General features: G+C 42.3%; 1 pseudogene; it reads right to left on the reverse strand.

The window, feature by feature from the left end:
- Positions 1–2,278: 2,278 nt before the first annotated feature.
- On the reverse strand, positions 2,279–2,926 carry LOC110335143 (annotated as a pseudogene).
- Positions 2,927–5,895: the final 2,969 nt, after the last annotated feature.

Raw genomic sequence — 5,895 nt, forward strand, 5'->3', positions numbered from 1 at the left:
GTGTGTACGCTTTCCTAGGTTCACCTCTAGAAAACTGAGTTGGGTATTCAAAAGAAAAATTGTTTTTGTAGAACAACTTCAAGGAGAATGGAACCACAAGGCTGAATATCTTGCTATTTTCTTTTTAAAGTTATGTAGGTATCATTTTGAAAAATTCCATTTCCTGTGTATGTGTGTGTGTGTGTGTGTGTGTGTGTGTGTGTACATGCACACATACATGTGCATGTATAGGTGTGTGTGGGATTTGGTTCTTTCCTTCCACCATTTGAGAACTGGGGTTTAGCTCAAGTTGTCAGTCTTGGTCCTGTGTATTTTCGTCTGCTGAGCCATTTTATGAGCCTTGAGCTACAGTTTTCCAGTTAGCATGCAGATGATGAAGCTATTAGTACATCTTCATGCATACTTTGCTCTCTCTTATTCATCTTCCTCCCAGCTGCTCCCTCCTGTCCTCCTTGACCTTTCTGCTTGTCCCTTTCCATCTCCCTCAATCTGGTTTCAAGTCACACGAATGCTATTACCTTCTATTTTTTAACTGAACAATTTCTATGCAATATACTTTGGTTACACCTGTTCGCCTCACCAACTCCTCCTCGCCATCCTCACAGAGCTTCACTTTTCCTCCTCATTTCTTCTTGCTCTCACACTTGTGCTCCCTCTTGTTCTCTTGAAAAACAAAATCCACAAAACCAAAAACTGAAAGTCAAAACAAACTCTTCTCGTCTCTCCTCCTGTAAACACTCTTTCTCCCCTCCCAAGCCCCCTTTCTTCAAAGCTTCTCCCTGTCCACACTCTGCTTTGGCCATGCAAGAGCCCTCAGTATTTCCCTAGTACATGTTCATGATTTTATTTTTTCAGTACTCTCCCCCCCCCGCCCCACTGAGTTCCCCTTTCTTATGTGCCTAGAATCTAGAACTGACTTTCAGGCCTGATTGAGGCATGTGTGTTGGAAGGTACATACAGAGAAATCCTACTGTTGACACTAGCTCTGCCCAAGATGGGCTACAGGTAAATTATAAACTGTTTTCATATATGTTTGTAAGCAAGGGTGATGGTCCTTACCCCTGAGAGCTGTTACCAGAATTAAAATGAACAAATATAGACTTAAAATAAGAGATAAAGAATGATGCATACTTGGTCTTTTTCTTTTCTGACTTTGTGGAGGTAAACTATATAAACTTTATAGTAAACTGGATTGAGGAAGAACACAAAGAAACCAAGTCCTACCAACAAGGGGCCAATTGTTTTGTACTCTTCAAGGATAAAGCTATCAACCCTGGCAGGCAGAGTTTGAGACCTAAGAATATGTTTAACAAGGCCTTGATGGTCTATTTGACACATGAATCCAGCCAAACCTATGATGTCCTATAGTGTCTACATGTGAACAGCCACGGTAACTAGACTGGTGTCTATTACTGGACAAATTCTCATACGAATGGAAAGTAAATGAATACACAATATTTAGGCACTCTCTAAAGCAACAAATGCATAGTATGTGTTTCATGAAATTTGACTAATAAAAGGGTTTGTATTCTTTATGATAGATAATTTATTACTGATATGTAGGGAATTTTTTATTTTGATAGAGCTGAGTATTTTTTTTTCTTTGTTCTTTAAGTTTGGGTCTCTCTATATTGGTCTCAAACTCGCTATGTAATTTAGACTGCCTTTGAACTCATGTTTGCCTACATCACCCTCCAGACTGCTAGGATTATAGGCATATACCAGACGCTTGACTAGAGTTGTTTTTTGTTAGGTATGTCTTAGTCTCTTAACGGGACAAATCTTGTTATAAATCTTAAAACTTGGATTATCAGAAGTTACAAAAAAACAGACACTAACAATTTATTAAGACCAATACTTAAACACAACATTGAAAAGATCAGAAGGAGTAAAAAGGCTTTTATTTTTCCTCAGGGGAGGGGAAGGCTGGCTATGGGGCTGGAACTGCTGCTGGATCGAAACCAGGGGCAGATCATGATCAGAAGCCAAACAGCACAGATATAGGACAGACCCAAATTGATAACAGGGGATGACAAGGCCATGATCTAAATAGGTAGGTTCCCTGTAGCAAGCAGGAGATAACTGAAAGATACACTGTATTCCACAGACATGCTGAGACAGTTTCCACAGGTGCTATCAGGTGTGATGGCAGGACTGCTTATGCCACATCTGGCTGCAGCTACTCATGGGCCACAGAACTTTTGGTGGTTTTTTTGTGCTCTCCAGCTCTGGTGCACAAGTTGGATCTGGCTCCAGGTTTGCTGTTTTCCCTGCCGATCTATACCCATTGAATCTCTGGATCTGAGGATGTGTGTCTCCCCAGATGTGAGTCTTCCTCATCCTGGGACTGGGAATCCTTGGCCTTTTTTTCTTGCAACATGGTCAGGAGCCTGTTGACACGGATGCTAAGATCTGAGTGTGCCATGTACACTCTGAAGGAGGCCTTTAGGTATTTCAGCATCAACAGGTCGGAGGGCTGACAAAAGTTCTCAGGATTCCTGTCTATCCACGTGTCCATGAAGCTACAGAGGGTGCCCTTTATTTGTTCATCCCCTTCAGAATAAGGGCCGAAGTTTGCATACCTCATGAAGAGCAGGTCCAGTATCTGTAGCGGGGTGGCAAATCTTCGGTATGTGGACAGAAAGGAAGGGACAAAGAAGGGATCCCCTTCCTGCAGAGAAGGCACCAGGCTGTTTAGCTTAACCGTAGTCTCTGCATTGATGTGTGACTCTCTCTGGGGCTCCCTCAGGTCCTGTGGGGCAGCCGCATTCTCACCCTGGTCTGTGTGGTTCCAGTCCTTGGTCAAGCTTTTTCCCTTTTGGGGAAGCAAGACTGAACCCTGTGCCTCCAGATGCCACTGTGGCCTTCCCTGTTGTCTCTTTTTGAAGCCTGAGCCTTGAGTAGTCCGAAGACAGCAAGAGAACATCCTACCATCCGACATTCTCTAGTGACTCTGACTAGTGAACCTACAGGCCTTGCTCTAAGCAGGGAGTTCCCTGGTTACCAAGGCTCTGCATTGTTATGTCATTGTCAATAGTGCGATTCCATTATTGTCCCTTCTTCAATAGGACTTTTTTTAAAAATTGGATATTTACTTATTTACATTTCAAATGATATCCCCTTTCCAGGTTTCCCCTCTGGAAATCTCCTATCCCACCCCCCCTAACCCTGTTTCTACAAGGGTGCCCCCTTACCTACCTACCCATTCCTGTATCACAGCTCTAGCATTCCTCTTCACTGGAGTATCAAGTCTTCACAAGACCAAGGGCCTCCCCTCCCACTGATGCCAGATAAGGCCTCTACAGCTCCTTCAGTCTTCCCCTAACTCCTCCATTGGGGTTCCAGTGCTCAGTTTGATGGTTGGCTTTGAGTATCCACATCTGTGTTGATGAGAATCTGGCAGAGCCTCTCAGGAGACCACTGAATCAGCCTCTTGACAGCAAGCACTTCTTGGCATCCACAATAGTGTCTGGGTTTGGTGTCTGCATGTAGCATGGATCCCCAGGTGGGGCAGTCTCTGGATGGCCTTCCTTCAGTCTCTGTTCTACTCTGTGTCCCTACATTTCCTTGAGACAGAAGCAATTCTGGGTTAAAATGTTGGAGATGGGTTGGTAGCCTCATGCCTCAACTGGGGGCCATGTCTAACCTCTGGATATGGTCTTGACAGCTTCTCCTTCTCCTTTGTGGGGTATTTCAGCTAATGTCATCCCCATGGGGCCCTGGGAGGCTCTTGTTTTCCTGGCATCTGGGACTTTCTGTTTGCTTCCCCCTGTTCCCCATCCCCCATTGTCATACACCTCTGTTCAATTTCCTGACCCTCTGTATATCTCCTCCAATACCTGATTCTTACACTCTTCCCCCCTCCTCCTCTTCTCTTTCTCCCAAGTCCCTCTAACCCTCTACATCACTTGATAATTTTGTTCCCCCTTCTAAGTAGGACTGACATATCCACTTTTTAGTCTTCCTTCCTCTTGGGCTTGATGTGGTCAGTGAGTTGTGTCATAGGTATTCCATGATCTTTGCAAAATATCCACTTATCAGTGAATACATATCATGTGTGTTATTTTGTGACTGAGTTTCCTCACTCATGATATTTTCTAGATCTATACTTTTTCCTGTGAATTATATGAAGTCATTGCTTTTAAAAGCTGAGTAGTATTCCATTGTGTAAATGTATCATATTTTCTGTATCCATTCCTCTGTTGAGGGACATCTGGATTCTTTCCAGCTTCTGGATATTATGAATATTGCTGCTATGAACAGAGTGGAGCATGTGTCCTTATTACATGTTGGAGCATCTTCTGGATATATGCCCAGGAGTGGTATAACTGGGTCCTCAGATAGTACTATGTCAAATTTTCTGAGGAACCACCAGGCTGATTCCCAGAGTGGTTGTACAAGCTTGCAGTCCCACCAGCAGAGGAGGAGTGTTCCTCTTTCTCCACGTCTGCACCAGCATCTGTTGTCACTTGAGTTTTTGATCTTAGCCATTCTGACTGGTGTGAGGTGGAATCTCAGGGTTGTTTTCATTTTCATTTCCCTGATGACTAAGAATGTTGAACATCATTAGGTGCTTCTTGGCCATTTGAGCTTCCTCAATTGAGGATTATTTGTTTATCTCTGTTCTCCGTTTTTTAATAGACTTATTTGGTTCTCTGGAGTCTTATTCTTGAGTTCTTTATTTATTCTGTATATATTGGATATTAGTCCTCTATCAGATGTAGGATTGGTAAAGATCTGTTTGCAATCTATTGGTTGCTGTTTTGTCCTATTGACAGTGTTCTTTACCTTACAGAAGCTTTGCAATTTTATGATGTCCTATTTGTTGATTCTTGATCTTAGTGCATGGGGCATTGTTGTTCTATTCAGGAAAATTTCCATGTGCTCTAGGCTTTTACCAATTTCACTTCTATTAGATTGAGTGTCTCTGGTTTTATGTGGAGGTTCTTGATCCACTTGGACTTGATCTTTGTACAAGGAGATAAGAATGGATCAATTTGCATTCTTCTACATGTTGACCACCAGTTGAATGAGCACCACTTGTTGAAAATGCCCTATTTTTCCCCCACTGGATGATTTTAGCTTCTTTGTCAAAGATCAAATAACCAGAGGGGTATGGGTTCATTTCTGGGTCTTCAATTCTATTCCATGATCTACCTGCCTGTCACTCTACCAATACTATGCAGTTTTTTCTTTCTTTTTTTGTCACTATTGCTCTGTAGTACAGATTGAGGTCAGGAATAGTGATTCCCCTAGATGTTCTTTTATTGTTAAGAGTAGTTTTTGCTATCCTGGGTCTTTCGTTATTCCAAATGAATTTGAGAATTGCTCTCTCTAATTCTATGAATAATTGAGTTGGAATTTTGATGGGGATTGCATTGAATCTGTAGATTGCTTTTGGTAAGATAGTTATTTTCACTGTATTAATCCTGCCAATCCATGAGATCTTTCCATCTTCTGAGGTCTTCTCTGATTTCTTTCTTCAGAAACTTGAAATTCTTCTTATATAGATATTACACTTGCTTGGTTAGAGTCACACCAAGGTATTTTATATTGTTTGTAACTATTGTGAAGGGTGCTGTTTCCTTAATTTCTTTCTAGCCTGTTTAACTTTTGAGTAGAACACTGTCTTAGTTCGAATTTCTATTCCTGCACAGTCATCATGATCAAGAAGCAAGTTGGTAATGAAAGGGTTTATTCAGTTTACACTTCCTCATTGCTGTTCATCACCAAAGGAAATCAGGACTGGAACTCAAGCAGATCAGGAAGCAGGAGCTGATGCATAGGCCATGGAGGCATGTTACCTACTGGCTTGCTTCCCCTGGCTTGCTCAGCTTGCATTCTTATAGAACTCAAGACTACCAACCCAGAGATGGCACCACCCACAAGGGGCCC

This window comes from Mus pahari, chromosome 17, assembly GCF_900095145.1.
Source record: "Mus pahari chromosome 17, PAHARI_EIJ_v1.1, whole genome shotgun sequence".
In the NCBI taxonomy this organism is placed as follows: Eukaryota; Metazoa; Chordata; class Mammalia; order Rodentia; family Muridae; genus Mus; species Mus pahari.